The sequence below is a fragment of the Somniosus microcephalus genome, chromosome 8 (assembly GCF_052327205.1).
Source record: "Somniosus microcephalus isolate GS21.2 chromosome 8, FLI_Smic_1.0, whole genome shotgun sequence".
Lineage (NCBI taxonomy): Eukaryota > Metazoa > Chordata > Chondrichthyes > Squaliformes > Somniosidae > Somniosus > Somniosus microcephalus.
This window is the reverse complement of record NC_140994.1, coordinates 18,941,634-18,961,602: the sequence shown is the minus strand read 5'-3', so window position 1 is coordinate 18,961,602 and position 19,969 is coordinate 18,941,634. Positions and strand designations below refer to the sequence as shown.

At 44.3% G+C, this 19,969-nt stretch overlaps 1 protein-coding gene across 2 annotated transcripts in view; it reads right to left on the bottom strand.

The window, feature by feature from the left end:
• Positions 1-18,540, bottom strand: part of sfxn3 (sideroflexin 3) — a 113,798-nt gene extending 95,258 nt beyond the window's left edge. The window contains exon 1 of one of the 2 annotated variants that reach the window (XM_085994319.1): positions 18,454-18,540. The gene's annotated coding sequence lies outside the window, so the exon portion shown is untranslated. Of the gene's footprint in view, positions 1-18,320; positions 18,427-18,453 lie in introns of those variants that run through there. The other variant, XM_085994321.1, reaches the window with a different exon arrangement.
• Positions 18,541-19,969: the final 1,429 nt, after the last annotated feature.

The window sequence follows — 19,969 nt, the reverse complement described above, 5'->3', positions numbered from 1 at the left end:
ATAAAACTAAAAGAAAAAGCATACAAAAATGCAAAAAACAGCACAGATCCTGGTGAATGGAAAAGATACAAAGAACAAAGGGTCACACAACAGACAGCAAGAGCTACAAAAAGGGAGTATGAAAAGAAACTGGCAAGGGATATCAAAATCAACACAAAGAATTTTTACTATTATATTAGGAAAAAGAGGGTAGTCAGGAGCAACATGGGCCCCTTCAAAACTGAAAGCAGTGATATTGTCAATGATAACAAGGAAATGGCGGACATGTTGAATAATTACTTTGCGTCAGTATTTACAGTAGAGGAAGAGGATCACATGTCAGAAAGCCCAAGGAAACTAATATTGAATTAGGGACAGGGATTCAATAAAATTAACGTAAGTAAAATAACAGTAAGAAGAAAATAATGGCACTAAAGAGTGACAAATCCCCAGGACCAGATGGTTTCCATCCCAGGGTTTTAATGGAAGTAGGTGAGCACATTGCAGATGCCCTAACTATAATCTTCCAAAGTTCTCTCGATTCAGGAAACATTCCTTTAGATTGGAAAATTGCACATGTCACTCTGCTTTTTAAGATTGCTGAGAGAGGGAAACCAGGGAATTATAGATCAATTAGCCTAACATCTGTTGTCGGGAAATTGCTAGAGTCTATAATTAAGGACAGGGTGACTGAATACCTCGAAAATTTTCAGTTGATCAGAGAAAGCCAGCATGGATTTGTGAAAGGTAGGTCATGTCTGACAAACCTGATTGAGGAGGTGACTAAAGTAGTGGCCAGGGGAATGTCTATGGATGTTATTTATATGGACTTCCAGAAGTCCCACATAAGAGACTGTTAACTAAGGTGGAAGCCCACGGAATTGAGGGCAAATTATTGACCAGGGCCATGATTTACCCTGCCTCGGCGGGACCGTGGCGGGCGAGGTCAGTGGCGGGTCTCTGCCCCACTGCTGGCTCCATCCCGGCCTCTGAAATGACTTTCCCATGATTGGGTTTGTTAGGCTCGGCCAGCGAGTTTCCCGGCCAATTGAAGGAAGCGGGTCTGATGACGTCATTTGATGACGCGTCATCAGCCGGTTTCCTTAAAGGGACCATGCTCAAATTTATTTTGACATTTGTGCTGTCAGTGTTCTGCAGCATTGAGGTGCTGCAAACACTGACAATGACTGCACAGAGGTGCACAGCTACACCCAGGTTCTCGCATGACTCCCTCCATATGCTTATGAAGGGAGTCACAGCACGCAGGGAAGTCCTCTTCCCTTCCAATGGGTGGAAGAGACCTCCCCAGGACACCAATGCAGCCTAGTTGCACATTGCACAGGAGGGCAAAAGCAGGGATGTTGTCAGGAGGACCAGGCTGCAGTGGCGCAAACCTTTCAATGATCTCAGTAGATCACGAAACGTTACTGCAAAGCCACACTCAGCCTCATCCTGCTGTGCCACTCATCACATCCCCATCACTCTACCTTCCCTACGCTACTCCTGCACATCCTTACTCACACCAACTTACCTTGCACCTCCACCCATCCCTCTCTATCTACATTATCACTTCCCCATCACACTAGCCACCCCTCACACTCACCCTCATCCTAGTCCAATCATACCAACTAACAACACACAAGGGTAGGCACTTGAGGGGTTTAGTTAATGTTCATGTGAAGTTTCTGGTAATGTGCTGTCAAACATTGAAACCTTTATTTTCAGCACTTTGCATTCTTGGACAGATTTGTGTGCACCCTTGGAAGTGGCTTAGTGAGTTGAAGTGAATGGTGAGACATAATGGTACCCTCTGCAATGCTGATGAGTGTGAGAGGAATGGCTTGGGCATTGTAGGGATGCTTTATGTGGTTGGTGTGGGTTGGTGCCAACCTGGCGCATCAAGTGGCAGCCAGGGTGTACAGCGTCAAGTGAAGCAAATGTGGCCATGGTGAGGCCATCTTTGGCATCCAAGGCAGCAATCTGGTCGGGTGCTGATACCCTGTGTCCTGTGCAGCATCAGTTGATTGCAGAGAAGGTTGGTGTTGTTGTTGGTGCTGCGGGTGTGCCTGGTGCTGCTGGTATTGGGGCTGATTGTTGTGGGATTCTGGGACCAAGGTGAGAGAGTATAAAGTACACCAATGCTGATGTAATAGATGGCAGGTGAAGTAGAGATGACAGAGGTGATCTGTCAGTGGTGGGAGAGGTAATGAGGTCAGACTGGATGGAAACTTGTGTAAAGACTTGCAGCAACCTGAATCTGTAGTGGAAATGCATTTTAGAGAAACTAGTGATTAAGGGAACATTTCTCAATCAGCTGGGAGCTTTGACTTGACATTTGAAGCTGTCAATTCATCAGCTGATTCAATGGCTAGTGACCTCCCACCTCAGCTTCACAGACGAGGTCTAGGCACAGCAGGAAACCGGTGGGAAACCTGCCAAATCCAAAAAGCTGGGAAAAAACCATTGATAAGATTTTAATTGCCTCCCCCGCCACTGCCTGTCTGGTCTGCTCAGCGCGGAAGTCCAGTGTGCGCGTTTTGACAGCGGGTTCCCGACCCGCTATCAATCGTTTAAAATTTAACAGCTGACCCCCCACCAATCCTGTCCGCTGAATGCCGGCAAAATTCTGGCTCTGGTTAGGAAATTGGCTGAGCAGCAGGAGACAGGCAGTAGGGATGATGGGTAGGTACTCAAATTGGCAGGATGTGACTAGTGGTGTCCCGCAGGGATCTGTGTTGGGGCCTCAGCTATTCACGTTATTTAATAACGACTCAGATGATGGCACAGAAAGTCAGATATCCAAATTTGTCGATGACACAAAGATAGGTGGCATTGTAGGCAGTGTAGATGAAAGCATAAAATTACAAAGGGATATTGACAGATTAAGTGAATGGGCAAAACTGTGGCAAATGGATTTCAATGTAGGCAAATGTGAGGTCATCCACTTTGGACCTAAAAAGGACAGAACAGGGTACTTTCTAGATGGTGAAAAGCTAAAAACAGTGGCGGGCCAAAGAAACTTGGGGGTTCAGGTACATAGATCATTAAAATGTCATGAACAGGTACAGAAAATAATGAAAAAGGCTAATGGAATGCTGGCCTGTATATCTAGAGGACTAGAATACAAGGGGGTAGAAGTTATGCTGCAGCTATACAAAGCCCTGGTTAGACCACACCTGGAGCACTGTGAGCAATTCTGGGCACCACACCTTAGGAAGGATATATTGGCCTTGGAGGGAGTGCAGCGTAGGTTTACCAGAATGATACCCGGACTTCAAGGGTTAAGTTACGAGGAGAGATTACACAAATTAGGGTTGTATTCCCTAGAATTTAGAAGGTTAAGGGGTGATCTGATCGAAGTTTTCAAGATATTAAGGGGAACAGATAGGGTAGATAAACTATTTCCGCTGGTTGGGGATTCTAGGACTAGGGGGCATAGTCTAAAAATTAGAGCCAGACCTTTCAGGAGTGAAATTAGGAAAGACTTCTACAGACAAAGGGTGGTAGAAGTTTGGAACTCTCTTCCGCAAATGGCAATTGATGCTGGATCAATTGTTAATTTTAAATCGGAAATTGATAGCTTTTTGTTAACCAAAGGCTTTAAGGGATATGGGCCAAAGGCGGGTGAATGGAGTTAGGTCGCAGATCAGCTATGATCTCATTGAATGGTGGAGCAGGCTCGAGGGGCTGAATGACCTACTCCTGTTCCTATGTTCCTCTTTATTTTTGTAGGTCTGGGAGGAGCAGGAGTGCTTCTCCAGGCTCCACAAAATCAGCCCGGGCTGCTGCCACTCTGGCTTCAATCCTTCCAGACGTATGGGCTCTCTAGGGTTGCCAACTCCGGTTGGTCATATTCCTGGAGGTTTTATCACATGACCTCCTGCCTCCAACTGTCCCCACCATTGGTCACCCAACACCTCCGTCCTCACAGCGCCCCGCCTTCTCACACCAATTGGAAAGCGAAAAGACTCTTCATTACCCAATTCGACAATTCTGGACCATCAGTTAAACAGCCTTTCCCCCGCCGCCCCCCCCATCTCCAATATTTTTATAACTGATAAACAGAAGTATTCGTAGAAAATGAAAAAAAGACAATGTTGTTTAATGCCTCTACGATTTTTCTCCCAGGTTGCTCGCGGCAGTGTTCTGGAGACTCCAGGCCGATCTTGGAGGGTTGGCAACACTAGGGCTCTCCCCCTCCCCCGAACCTACATTCCAGCCAGGCCACCCGATATTGTGGCAGGCAGGTGCCGGCTCAATCTCCCATCGAAATGAACACTTTTTCTGCAGTGCAACGTTATACCTATTGCACTAAAATAACTGCTGTCAGTAGAAATATGTGAGAATTGATAGGCCTGAAGTTACAGATATAATGGAAGCCTCTGACTGACAAAAAACATCCATCATAGACAGCACTACAACAAAACATATTCGTTGCAGTGGCACTAGACATCGAAATGAGGTCCAACTGGGACCCCTCCAGTCAAGTAGCACTCGTTATCTTTTTTGATGAGCCCTGAAATGGCTCATTGCTACAGTGCTACGTACCATTAGTTCATGTTTGTCATTGTGTCTGTGACTGCAACTAGTGACAGAATACTTCAACTCCATGCATGAAGTCTGAAAAATTGATATATTCAGTTCAACCAGTGACTAGAGGGCTGAAGGTATTTGTTGATGAGAAATGTGCGCAAATATGTTTGACACTGCAGGTTTGCTTGCTAATGGGACCATATTTTGTCCCGTCACCACAATTTGTGTAAGTTAGCTGTCTCCCTATATGTTCTAAAATAGATCTTAAGTTGGTTAACATATAGGCAAAGACTACAAGACTATAACGGCCTTGTATCAGAATGTTTTGTAAGTTGATTAGCACTATTTACATTGGCTACATTGGTGTTGGAGTGTTCCCACATTGGGTACTACTGGGAGATTCTACATTGTGTGTCCAGCTTATGATTTTGTACCAATTCATTCAAGTCATAACCACTGTAATTTTGGTAAGCACATACACAGATCTTGTTATATAGAATCAATTGTGTTGCTGTATAATGCATTGGGTACCAACATGCTGAGTTTGATCTTCAACTTCTCCCTGAATCGGGAGCAAAGTAGAAGCCCTGCTCCAGTTCGCCGGTTGTGGAAGGGTGGGAAATCGGCCTGGTCCCACGCTGAAGCAGCCGGCAAGTGGCCGTGGGGAGGGGTTCCCAGGGAGGGTCCTTGCATGGGTTGGCAGAGGGCCAGTGTTTTTTTGTTGGAGGTGTTCCGCAAAGCGGTCACCCAATTGGGGAGACCAAATGCAGATTGGGCGGCCGCTTTGCGGAACACCTCCGTTCAGTCCGTAAGGGTGACCCCGAGCTTCCGGTCGCCTGTCATTTCAATTCACCGCTCCCTTCCCACTCAGACCACACCGTCTGCAGCCTCTTGCATTGTTCCACAGAAGCTCAGCGTAAACACGAGGAACAGCACCTCATCTTCCGATTAGGCACTTTACAGCCTTATCGAGTTCAACAATTTCAGATCATAACCTCGGCCCCTATTACATTTTTATATTTTTTATCCACACTTTTGGTTTGTGCCTTTTCCTTTTTTCTCTCTCCCACATGGCAGCTGTCTCTCACTCTGCCAGCGCATTTTACACTTCATCTAGAGCCATTGTTGTTTCTTTACCTGTCCTATTACCATCTTGTCTCCCCTTGAATATCTCTTAATGTCTCTTCTTTCATCCCCTCCCCCATTTCCCAGCCCCCAAACTGCCTTTTAATCCGTTTCATTTCCTGCCTTTTGTTCTCAGTTCTGACGAAGGGTTTCGACCTGAAACGTTGACTCTGTTTCTCTCTCCACGGATGTTGCCTGGCCTGCTGAGTTTTTCCAGCATTTTCTGTTGTTATTACTACTTCTCAGCATCTTCCCCCTCACCTTATCAGGCCCCAGATCAGGGATTCATCGTAGTACAAATCAGAGACAGGGCTGGATTTTGTCAATGGGGACGTGATGGAGGCGGGACTCCCACTTTTTGGGTTGTAGTCCCGCCTCCATTGACTTGTGGCCAACCCACACTATCTTCCCTTGATTGACCTTGTTAAGCCCGCCCAGCGGGCTCAGCAGGCTAATTAAGGGACACCTGGTTACTGGTGACGTCAGTGATTGACATTTCATCTGTCAAGAGCTTTTGACAGATGAAAAATCAGCATTTGACAGCTCTGTGAAGCTGTCAAACACTGACAATCTGTCTTCTAACTTGAGTCCTTCTACTCAGACTCAGTTAAGAGATCTCTCCAGGCCAGAAAGCAGAATGCTGCAGATTTTGACATTTCAGCAGCCGTTCTGCTTTCTGTGCCGGTGAACTGAGGGACTTCCAAGAACTGAAGGGAGGAAGCCTGCAGGAGAAAGTAAAGGTAAGTAAAACTTATTAAAACACTTTACACTTACCTCACACACATGCACCCATCACTCACCTGCACAAAGGACATCTCGACCCCTCCAACCCCTTCAAACCGACGGTCCGCCTCGCTAACTTGGCATGGTTCGGAGCCGTCGGGAAGCCCACACTTCAGGGCTAAAAATAGGGATTAGGCAAAAAACTGCCTGTTAACTACCTGTTAACAGGCAGTTAATTGGCACTAATCCCCTTCCTGCCTCGGGGAGGTGGCTCCCAGCACAGGTCGGATACCCGCCTCCTGGGACATTGGCACGGAGGCGGGATGGGTTTGTGCCCCCCAATTCTGCAATTTTCCCACCACTCCCACCTCCAAACCCGCCTCCACGGGGCTTGGAAATCCGAGCCCATTAACTTCTACTCTAAGACTCGATCTCTTCCTGGCCATTTTCTCATGCTGCATTCTAAATTATGGTTTCTAAAGAAATTTCTGGAGAAAATACCTTTCAGGATGTTGAAATGGAAATAAAATTTCTTTCGTAGGCTTGGGCTGATGCACACTTTGGCCACTGCTGTACTGACGTGGATGAATGTTGTTTATGGATGAATCAATAAAACAACTCACGGAAATTAAAGACTTTCACGATCAACCAGAATAATTATATTCCAGTGAGACCCATCTGCACACACTGCAGCCAGAAAAGGTGTTTAATGGGTTGGACTTACTCATGAGAGTGTTTTTTTGTAAAAATGTGTTTAGAATTAGGAGTTGCAAATGAATCATCCATCTTGTGAAATTCATTCTATTTGGTTGTCTCATAAACATAATCAATTAGACTATACAGGAAACTTTCGATTTACCGGCACCTAAATAACCAGAAATCTCGGTTAACCGGCAAAATTCAGGAGTAGGTTCAGGTAAGTTTTATTACTTGCCTTCCTCCATCTGTTGCTGTGCAAGGGTGTGGCTGCAGCTGTTGCTAAGCTACAGAGACGCTTGGAACTTGTGGCCATTGTTCTGAACCTGTTGCTAAGCAACAGGGTTTGTTGCTTTATATGGAGCTCTCAGCTCCGTATCTTTTACTATAGCTCTCGGTTATCCGGAATTTTTGATGAACCGGCACCACGTCGGTCCCGTCGGTGCCGGATAAAAAAAAGTTTCCTGTATTGTGTATATTATATATATATATATATATATTGTGTAGTGTGACGTTAGTCATCTGTTAACAGGGTGCTGTTGTCAAGCACTATTTTCAACTGTTATTGATTTGTGAAGCACTGGAAGGCTTGAAAGCAAGTTCAATGATTCAATCAATAATACTTTTTTTTTTTATTTGTTCATGGCATGTGCGCATCACTGGCAAGGCCAGCATTTATTGCCCATCCCTAATTGCCCTTCAGAAGGTGGTGGTGAGCTGCCTTACAACTGAGTGGCTTGCTAGGCCATTTCAGAGGGCAGTTACGAGTCAACCACATTGCTGTGGGTCTGGAGTCACCGGGTAAGGACGGCAGATTTCCTTCCCTAAAGGACATTAGTGAACCAGATGGGTTTTTACGACAATCCAGTAGTTTCATGGTCACCATTACTGATACTAGTGTTTTATTCCAGGTTTATTTAATTAACTGAATTTAAATTCCCCAGCTGCCATGGTGGGATTTGAATTCAAGTCTGTGGATCATTAGTCCAGGCCTCTGGATTAGTAGTCCAGTAACATAACCACTATGCTACCGTACCCAGTTAATGTCAGTAACCTTCACTATCTATACAGTTGCATCTGCACTACACAGTTCTGACACATATTCCAATTGCCTATCTCTTACTTTTTGACACAGTGTGTTGCAAGAGTATTCATTGCCACCAATGTCCATTGATTCTACCATCTTAGTAACCATTCTTTTTGAGCGGTTTCAAAAATGCGATCAAAGTAATATTTTAAAGCTGAACAAAAATATCGCTGTCATGAAAATGACCACAAATTACGTCTCTGCCATTATGTGGGACGCTGCAAAACTCTGCCCCATGGGATTTTCATCCTCACGGTGATACTGTAAGGGTGGAAATCCTGCCGCAGAGAAGATGAAATCCAACCAATGCAGCCCTTTTTCTCCTCGTGTCCACATGCCATGGGAGCGGCTTCTCTACAATGCAACTGCCAGCAAATCAGCTGTCTCCATGAAGTCAAGAAATAGTGTACAGCGCTGGGGGAAGAGGGAGAGTATGTATAAACAGAGGTCACAAATTCTAAATAAACTAAAACATTTCTAATGTTCAATTTCTCAGGAACAGTGGAAACTACTTAACACTGATATGTCTCCTTAACAAGAAAACCACCCAGTTGACCCAGCAACAGTAATGCCAATCCCACCGTCTCATAAAATCATGAGACAAACTCTTAAAAAAATCATGAAATTTGGTAAGAAATCATGAGTTGTTATTTTTTTGATTTATAAACCTCATTAGTGGCTTTATTTAATCTCTAACAGGTCACACAGTTCTTTACAAAAACTATATTACTGCATCTGAAAATGCTTTAAATAACTTTTTTTAAATCCTACCCGTTTCGCGAGTTGTGGTAAATTTTCATTAAAAAAAAAATCGCATGTCTCGCGATTAATTCGCAGTAACTAAAGCCCTTCAAAATGAATGGTAACAATACATTTAATACATAACTTTGCCCTAAGTTGCAAAGAAAAATACATTTTGGTTATTGACAGCAAATAGAAGTAGGCATTAAACAGCAATCACATAGTGCTCACAGCTTTCTAACAGCAGTTTTGAAAGCTATTGTGAGTTTCTATGTGCCTAACCTGAGGAAAGGAAAACATGCCAAATATAGCAGCTTGTACTGATCGCTTACTTAGTGACTGAAAAAGCACGACTTTCTCACTCCCATTCACATCAAGGTGTCATAAAAGGTTACTGCGCAAGATAAGAGCTCACGGTGTTGGGGGTAATATATTAGATTGGATAGAGGATTGGCTAACTGACAGAAAACAGAGAGTCGGAATAAATGGGTCATTTTCAGTTTGGCAAACTGTAACTAGTGGGGTACCACAGGGATCAGTGCTGGGGCCTCAACTATATTAATGACTTGGATGAAGGGGCCGTGTGCACTGTTGCCAAATTTGCTGACGATACAAAGATAGGTGGGAAAGCAAGGTGAGGAGTACAAAGGCCGGGATCTTACCTGAGGAGGTGCGTTGGGAGCGGGACTGCTGGTTTCCGGGTTCTAGTCCCGCCCCCAGCGACATCTGACAACCTGACGCTATTTTCCCTTCATTGGCCTTGTTAAGCCCACCCTGCGGGCTTGCCGGCCAATTAAGGGAAAGCCGGTGTCAGATGACATCAGTGCATGATGCTTCATCTGCCGGCTTTGTTAAAGTGACAGGCACCATAATTTTTTGACAGATGAATTGTCAGTGTTTGACAGCAGTGAGGTGCTGTCAAACACTGACAATCACTGTCCAAAGGTGAGTCCTTGCACCCAGGCTCACCAATGGCTCTCTCCTTAGGAGCAAACAGATGGCAACTGCATGTGAGATTGCAGAAGCCATCTGTCAATTCTCCCGATCAGATGAGGCTTCACAGAAACATCAAATCTTGTCATCTGCAGATACATATAAACAGATTTAAAATATTTTTCACTACATTCTCTCACCTGTCATACTTACCTGTGCACCATTACACCCATCACACTACCTCTGCAGCTGTCATTTGCACACTTACACTGCAGCAGACCCACAGCTCGCCTCGCTGACCATGGCGGGGTTTCCTGCCATCGGGAAGGCCGCATCAGCAGGCTGAAAATGGGAAAAAGCCTCTTAACTGCCTGTTAACTACATGTTAACAGACAGTTAATTGGCTCTAATCGCCTCCCTGCAACTAGGAGACGGGTCCCTGCGCGAGTCGGGGACCTGCCTCCCAGGAAGATGGTTCGGAGGTGGGTTGGGACCCACTCCCAATTTTTCCCATTTTCTCAGCAGTCCTGCCTCCAAACAGCTGGTAAAATCCAGCCCAAAGAGTCTGCAAAGGGACATAAATAGGTTAAGTGAGTGGGCAAAAATTTGGCAGATGGAGTATAATGTGGGAAAATGTGAGGTTATTCACTTTGGTAGGAAAAATCAAAAAGCAAAATGTTATTTAAATGGAGAGAGGTTACAGAGTGCTGCAGTACAGAGGGATCTGGATGTCCTCGTACATGAAACACAAAATGTTAGCATGCAGGTACAGCAAGTAATTAGGAAGGCAAATGGAATCACAGAATCACAGAAACCCCACAGTGCAGATAGAGGCCATTTCGGCCCATCGAGCCTGCACCGACACATATCCCACCCGATCCCCGTAACCCCTACACCAACACATATCCCACCCTATCCCCGTAACCCCACGTATTTAATCCCCCTAACACTAAGGGTCAATTTATCATAGCCAATCAACCTAACCCGCACATCTTTGGACTGTGGGAGGAAACCGGAGCACCCGGAGGAAACCCACGCAAACACGGGGAGAATGTGCAAACTCCACACAGACAGTCACCCGAGGCCGGATTCGAACCCGGGCCCCTGGCGCTATGAGGCAACAGTGCTAACCACTATGCCACCGTGCTGGCCTTTATTACAAGGGGGATTGAGTATGAAAGTAGGGAAGTCTTGCTACAACTGTACAGGGCACTGGTGAGACCACACCTGGAGTACTGCGTACAGTTTTGGTCTCCTTATTTAAGGAAGGATATACTTGCATTGGAGGCAGTTCAGAGAAGGTTCACGAGGTTGATTCCTGAGTTGAAGGGGTTGTCTTATGAGGAAAGGTTGAGCAGGTTGGGCCTATACTCATTGGAGTTTAGAAGAATGAGAGGTGAGCTTATTGAAACATATAGGATTCTGAGGGAGCTTGACAGGGTAGATGCTGAGAGGATGTTTCCCCTCGTGGGAGAATCTAGAACTAAGGGCCATAGTTTCAGAATAAGGGGTCGCCCATTTAAAACGGAGATGAGGAGGAATTTCTTCTCAGAGGGTCGTGAAGCTTTGGAATTCTCTACCCCAGAGAGCTGTGGAGGCTGGGTCATTGAATATATTCAAGGCGGAGACAGACAGATTTTTGAAAAACAGGGGAGTCAGGGGTTATGCGGGGAGCGGGCAGGAAAGTGGAGTTCAGGCCAAGCTCAGATCAGCCATGATCTTACTGAATGGCGGAGCTGGCTCGAGGGGCCAAATAGCCTACTCCTGCTCCTATTTCTTATGTTCTTATGTCCACACTGCCGTAACCAGCTGAGCCATCAGATTAGTGGCAGTACATAGATACATAGATACATAGAAGATAGGAGCAGGAGTAGGCCATTCGGCCCTTCGTGCCTGCTCCGCCATTTAATGAGATCATGGCTGATCCTTTAATTCAGTATCCCGTCCCCGCCTTCTCTCCGTAACCCTTAACCCCTTTTGCCCGTAGAAATATATCTAATTCCCTCTTAAATATATTTAATGAGCTGGCGTACACTGCCCTCTGTGGCAATGAGTTCCACAGGTTCACCACTCTCTGAGTGAAGAAATTCCCCCTCATCTCTGTCCTAAATGGTTTAGCCCTTATCCTTAAATTATGTCCTCTAGTTCTGTTCTCACCCGCCAAGGGAAACATTCCTTCTGCATCCAGTCTGTCTAGACCTGTCAGAATTTTATACACTTCTATGAGGTCCCCTCTCAATCTTCTAAACTCCAGTGTGTACATCCCTAAACTACATAGTCTCTCCTCATAGGTCATTCCCGCCATTCCTGGTATCAGCCTGGTGAATCGCTGCTGCACCCCCTCCATGGCAAGAACATCCTTCCTCAGATGAGGCGACCAAAACTGTACACAGTACTCGAGGTGTGGTCTCACCAGTGCCCTGTACAGCTGCAGCAAGGTATCCCTGTTCCTGTATTCTAACCCTTTTGCTATGAAGGCCAGCATACCGTTTGCCTTCTTGACCGCCTGTTGCACCTGCATGCTCGCCTTCAGTGACTGGTGTACAAGAACACCCAGGTCTCTCTGTACTTCCCCCTCTCCCAATCTATTGCCATTTAAATAATAATTTGCCCTCCCGTTCCTGCACCCAAGGTGGATAACTTCGCACTTGTCCACATTATAGTGCATCTGCCATTTATCCGCCCAATCGCCCAGTCTGTCCAAATCGCTCTGGAGCTTCCTGGTCTCTTCCTCTGAGCCCACCCCACCTCCTAGTTTAGTGTCGTCTGCAAATTTGGAAATGCTGCATCCGACTCCCTGATCCAGGTCATTAATGTAAATTGTGAACAGCTGGGGGCCCAGGACAGATCCCTGTGGTACCCCACTTGTTACTGCCTGCCATTCAGAAAATGAGCCGTTTATTCCAACTCTCTGTTTTCTATCTGACAGCCAGTTCCCTATCCACGCCAAAACTTTCCCCTTTATCCCATGAGCCTCAATTTTCCATGCTAATCTTTTATGTGGGACCTTATCGAAGGCCTTTTGGAAGTCCAGGTACACCACATCTACTGGCTCTCCCCCATCTATTCTACCAGTTACTCCCTCAAAAAATTCCAATAGATTAGTCAAGCACGATTTACCCTTTGTAAATCCATGTTGACTCTGTCCTATCCTGTCCCCATTTGCTAAGTGCTCCGCTATTTCATCCTTAATGATGGACTCCAGCATTTTGCCCACAACTGATGTAAGGCTTACAGGTCTGTAATTACCTGCTTTTTCCCTACCCCCCTTTTTGAATAGTGGGGTAACGTTAGCTACCCTCCAATCCATCGGCACTGTTCCCGAGTCTAATGAATTCTGAAAAATCATCCTTAGTGCATCCGCTATCTCTAGGGCCACCTCCTTCAGTACCCTAGGATGCATGTTATCAGGCCCTGGGGATTTGTCCACCTTCAATCCCTTTAGCTTCCTTAACACCATATCCTTAGAGATATTGATTTGCGTCAGTTCCTCCTTTGCCAATGTCCCTATTTTTCCCGATATCCCAGGGAGGTTTTTTGTGTCTTCCTTCGTAAAGACTGACCCAAAGTATGCATTTAGTTGATCTGCCATTTCCTTATTTCCCATTATATATTCCCCCGTATCTGACTGCAATGGACCAACTTTGGTTTTCACCAGTCTTTTCCTTTTGATATATTTATAAAAGCTTTTGGAGTTAGTTTTTATATTTTCCGCCAGCTTGTTTTCGTAAGCTATTTTGCCCCTCTTGATCATGCCCTTTGCCCTCCTTTGCTCTATCTTAAACTGTTCCCAATCTTCCGCTCTGGCGCTTTTTTTGGCTATTTTATACGCCCTATCTTTGGATTTTATGCTGTCTCTAATTTCCCCTGTTATCCACGGTTGAGTCACCTTTTTAGATTTCCTTTTATGCCAGATTGGTATAAACAATTTTTGCAATTTTGTCATTCTATCTTTAAATGTTTGCCATTGTTTATCTACCTCCAGTCCTCTCAGGAACGTTGTCCAATCAGACCTACTCAGTTCCCGTCTCATGGCATCATAATTCCCCTTGTTTAAATTCAGGACCTTAGTCTCTGAGTCAATTTCTTCGCTCTCCATTTCGAGTGAGAAATCGATCATGTTATGATCGCTCTGACCCAAGGGTCCCCGTACAACAAGATTACTGATTAGTCCCTTCTCATTGCACAGTACCCAGTCCAATATAGCCTGTTCCCGAGTTGGTTCCTCGACATATTGATCCAGATAACCATCCCTTAAACACTCAAGGAATTCCTCCTCCTCATTATTTTTACTGATTAGGCTAGTCCAATCTATATGTAAGTTAAAGTCACCTATGATGACAGCTGTGCTCTTATTGCACGCTTCTCTAATTTCCCTCGTGATGCCCTCCCTAACCTCTATTTTACTATTTGGAGGCCTATATACCACTCCTATTAATGTTTTTCGCCCCTCGCTATTTCTTAGCTCCACCCATATAGATTCTGTATTAACTGAGTTAATATCCTTCCTTTCAATTGCATTTATCCCCTCTTTTACTAGCAATGCTACCCCTCCTCCCTTTCTTTTTTGTCGATCCTTCCTAAATACTGAATACCCCTGTATGTTAAGCTCCCAGCCCTGCTCACCCTGCAACCATGTTTCCGTAATCCCAATTAGATCATAATTATTAACCTCTATTTCCACAGCTAATTCATCTACCTTGTTCCTGATGCTTCTCGCATTAAGGTATAAAACCCTCAGGCTTTTTTTATGCTCACATTTTTTATGAATTAGTTTGGCCCTTTGTTTTTTGTTCCTCACCCTTTTACCATTTATTTCTGTCTGCCTTTCACTTTCCTCTATTTCACTACATAGGTTTCTAGCCCCCTGCCATACTAGTTTAAATGCTCCCGAACTGCTTTATCAAAAATTACCCCGAGAACATCAGTTCCATCTCTGCACAGGTGTAGACCGTCCCTTTTGTATAGGTCACACCTACCACAAAACTGGTTCCAATGCCTCAAAAATTTAAAACCCTCCCTCTTACACCACTGCTCAAGCCACGTATTTAGCCTAACTATCCTGTTCTCTGTACTCTTACTAGCACGTGGCACTGGTAGTAATCCAGAGATTACTACCTTCGAGGTCCTACTTTTTAGCTTGGCTCCTAACTCCCTAAATTCTACTTGTAGGACCTCTTCCCTTTTTTTAGCTACGTCGTTGGTACCAACATGTATCACGACAACTGGCTGTTCCCCCTCCCCCTCCAGAATGTTCTGCACCCGCGCCGAGACATCCTTGACCCTTGCACCAGGGAGGCAACATACCATCCTGGAGTCTCGGTCGCGACCACAGAAACCCCTATCTATTCCCCTTACAATCGAATCCCCTATTACTATAGCCCTGCCACTCTTTTTCCCTCCCTTCTTTGCAACAGAGCCAGTCATGGTGCCATGAGCCTGGCTGCTGGTGCCTTCCCCCGATGCGTCACCCCCCCCGACAACAGTACCTAAGACGGTGAACCTGTTGCTAAGGGAGACAACCCCAGGGGATTTCTGCACTACCTTCCTGCCCTTGCTCTGCCTTTTGGTCACCCATGTACTGTCTACGCTGGCCTTAACCTGCGGTGTGACCAACTCACTAAATGTGCTATCCACACCCCTCTCAGAATCGTGGATGCTCCAAAGTGAGTCCATCTGCAGCTCAAGGGCCGTCATGCGGTTCCACATGAGCTGCAGCTGGACACACTTCCCGCACACATAGTCGTCAGGGACACAGGAAGCGTCCCTGATTTCCCACATGTTACAGGAGGAGCATGACACAGGTCCGAGCTCTACTGCCATGACTTAACCCTTATATTACTTTTTAATTTTCTAGTTTTAGTTTATTTATCGACTTTTGTTTTCCCGAAGCTTACTTAGACCAATGTATACTGTACTCCTCTTATTCCTTTTTAAACTAACCAAATCCCACTAGTTTTGGTTTTACTTTCTAGGAAGGTTTGAGGAAAGTACTTACCAGTTAGTCTTACCTCCCTGGTCTTTCGCTGACTTCCCGGTCTTGTGTCCCCTTGGTCCTACGCCGACTTCCCGCTCCTCCCGGTTCCTGCCCTGCTGAAAAGAAACTGAGACCAAAAAATTTGTGACCTCTGTTTTCCTCTTTAAAATCAATTTAATTCTGAGTGATTTTGTTGTAGTCAATCTTCCTTTTCTGCTTGACATAATTGTAGGATGAAAGAAAATTGCCAATAAAATCAGGCCAGTTTGTGGAATCTGACTTTGCATGTAATGCCTCTGCATAGATACTAGCATTTGTATACAAAATGTCCAAAAAATTGATTATTTTGACATATAAAACACATAATAGCATTATTATGATAGTCATTGTATTTGTGAAATTGTTATTGACATTGAACTCCCCTTCTTCTGAATTCCAAACTTCCTGTGTGCTTACATACATCTATTTGGATACAATAATCAGCAGTTGGTGGAAAAAAGGTCATTTTAAATGCAACACTTTTGACTGGAAATGTACTGCCTACCGTTGCCTGTGCTTTGTTTCTCAAATCCAGAGTTAATTGGACTTCTGTCATTTTCTTACAGAAAGTTACTCATCTCAACTGTGGGAAGGCCAAGAAGCTGTTCATTCATATCGGTTATTTCACAATTGTTTCCAGCAAAATTGGATAGTACAACTTAGAATGTTTTGTACGGTCCTTCACACTCCAATATTCCTTCAGCTGTCGCAACAATCAGCATACTGTACAAATGTTGATTGGGTGCATTATTTGAAACATATTACCACAGGAGTATTGGAATCATTATAACATGCACTACTTATTATTTTGTGGTGACCATCAGTTGATTATTTCTGCAAAATTATACAAGTAGTGCATTTAGAATGATTTTAATATTTCAAATAACACTTTCAATATTCCCTCCTACTGTGTGCTGATTGAGGGTGAGGGTAACCTGAAAACTTAAGATTAATTTTCCAATTTTGCTGAAAATTGTGAAAAAACCTAGATGAATAAGGGGCTTCATGAAAGAAATATAGGACTCTGAGATGAGATTACAGTCTACAAATCATTTTTTGCAAATATACATATACCCAGGAATTTCAAAGGGTGGCATTCAGTTTTGGGTCTATATATTGGCTGACAGCAGCTCAGTGCTGACATCAATGATCTGGGTGTCAGTGATGCACAATGACATCCACACTGAGTCTACAGTGCCATAATTATTGCAAGTGTATTAAAAATTAATCAACTGATGGTTTCTGGAAAATAATACAAGTCGTGCATGTTATAATGATTTCAATACTTTATGGTAGTAGTTCAAACAACGAACTGAAGCTACACTTGTCATGGTATGTCATTTCCCCAAGCAGTATACAGTGTTTCTCCTTGATAATGTTAAAATAACAGACAAAAAAAGGTAGCAAACAGTTTCAGAATTAAAACAATGGTTTCCAGTTTCCGATTACAAAAGCTAGTGCTAAATTACCAGAACAAAAATTCTGAAATGATTTTCTGTATGAAATAAATTTCTTAGAAACCGATTAAATGCTGACTATAAAAATAGCCTCTCAAGATAATATTTCATGTTCCTTTGAGAGATTTTCAGTTTCGTGTATGTGTGACTGTTCACTAGATAAACTGTGTGGGACTTGGTGAACAATCTACAGGAAACTCTTTATTATCCGGCACCAACAGGACCGGCGTGGCGCCGATTTATCAAAAAGTCCAGATTACAGAGAGGTATAGTTTAAAAGGTACGAGAGCTCCGTACACAGCAACAAATCCAGGCTTCCCTGTTGCTTAGCAACATGTGCAGGAACTCCGGCCACAGATCAAGCGTCCCTGGTGCACGAACCCCAGTTACACAGCCACAGATCCAGGAACTGCCACTAATATGAAGTAAAACTTACCTGAACCTACTCCTGAATTTTGCCGGTTAACAGAGATTTCCGGTTATTTAGGTGCCGGTTAAAAGAGAGTTTTCTAGACAACACCATCAGATTCAACCCACAGCCATCTAGCGAGCAATGAGCTTCGCGTGCTCACTGAATTGGAGGTCGAATCACTTACAATCGTGGAGTGGAGCTGAAGACTGTGGAGGAGTTAGCGCATAAGTACAATGGCCCAGAAATTCCTTTTGCAGCCCTCGGGTAGGCGGAGGGCTGCGATTTGGAAAAACCTCCGCCTGGACCGGAGGGCTCCCGGGAGGCGCAGAATGCCGTTGCTGGGCCTCTGCAAACTGCCGGTGTGCAGGGCCCGCGTATCCCAGAGGCGCAGGCGGTTCGCAGCGTCCCTGGGATCACGTGGGCCATGGGGAGCCAATCAGAGCAGGGAATCTCCATTCATAGATCAGCCCCAAAACATAAGTAAAACTTCAAATAAATTTTTTTTTAAATCACATTTTTAAAATGACCATAAATTACATAAATTAACTATTTTAAACAAAAATTTAAATTTCTGAAAAAAATAATTAAAGTTTTTAACGGGGCTAAAAATAAGCTTACCTTTCTTTGAAGTATTTTAAAATGATAAATCAGTGGAAATTTTTTTTTTATTTTTTTTTACTTTCTTCAACTCTTAGCCTGGTGAAAGCAGGCCTTGCGCCTGCTTTTCTAGTCGCAGCTGTTTCCGACTTACCTGGGCTGAAGCAACTGTGAATAAAATGGAAGTTCCAGCCGTACGCGCTGCCTCTCCGGCGCAGGCGTTTGACCAGTGAAGCCCTTTCTTCACAGAATGGAAGTTCCGGTTTCCAGCGCATGTGCAGTTCATGCCTAAAACCGGCACTTCCGTTGGCCCTACAGGTGAGTACACAGCGCGTACACACCCGTAGGGAACGGAATTTCTGGGCCAATGATTTTGTTGTGAAGAACATCAAAGGAAAATAAATTCTGATATGCAAGTTTTGCTGTGCAATAATATGTTTTATCTTCACACTTCTGATCACTTAGCTACATAGACACATCACTCTGAAAAACTCGACAAAAATGGTGCTGCAGTACCCACACATTTGCCACGCTTCTGAAACTATCACTTGTTTTCAAAGGAAAAGAGAAATGGAGAACTGATGTTGCTTAAACAATGGTGCAATCTGGCATTAATCGGAATAAAACTGACAGTCAGATAGGTGTGCTATTTCAGAAAAGAGCATTAACTCCAAGAATTCTGCCCAAGTCTACTCAGTTACATGACAAATACCTTTCTGAAGGCTTTTTTTAAAATCAAGCCCAGCATGCACACATTAGAGAATTAGCGAAATGCATTGTGATTCAGCCATCACAATATCATTTACTTTTTAGACCAAACTGATGGTGAGACAAAGTACAGCAATGTCACAGTTAGAAATGGTAGATGCTTTCTCCATCACCTCATTCTTGCAGAAGAATGTGGAGGAAAAGTCCCACAAACAATAGTGAGATAATGACCAGTTAATCTAGTTTTTGGCAGTGTTGTTTGAGGGATACTGGGAGAACTGCACTGCTCTTCTTTAAATGGTGCTATTTTGTATCCACAGGTGGATGGGCTTCAGTTTACTGTCTCATCTGAAAGATGGCATTTTCGACAATGCAGCACTCCCTCACTATTGTACTGAAGTACCAACCCAGGTTAAGTTCACAAGTCCTGGATTGGGGAGTGAACCAATGACCTATGACACTGAGCCAAGCTGAAAACTGTCTACTGACATGTTTTAATATAAATTAGTTATTCCTAGATATAGCCCACATGTATTTGAATGTATCTGACATACTTCATTCAAAAGCTGCTGATGGACTCCAATGTAGAACCTAATTAAGGCATCACTGCAGAAGTTCCTCAGGGCAGTGTCCTAGGCCCAACCATCTTCCACTGCTTCATCAATGACCTTCCCTCCATCATAAAGTCAGAAGTGGGGATGTTCGTTGATGATTGCACTGTGTTCAGTTCCATTGGCAACTTCTCAGATAATGAAGCAGTCCGTGCCTGGAATCAGCAAGACCTGGACAACATCCAGGCTTGGGCTGATCAGTGGCAAGTAATATTTGCGCCACACAAGTGCCAGGCAATGACCATCTCCAACAAGAAAAAGTCTAACCACCTCCCCTTGGCATTCAATGGCATTACCATCGTCAAATCCCGCACCATCAACATCCTGGGGGGTTACCATTGTCCAGAAACT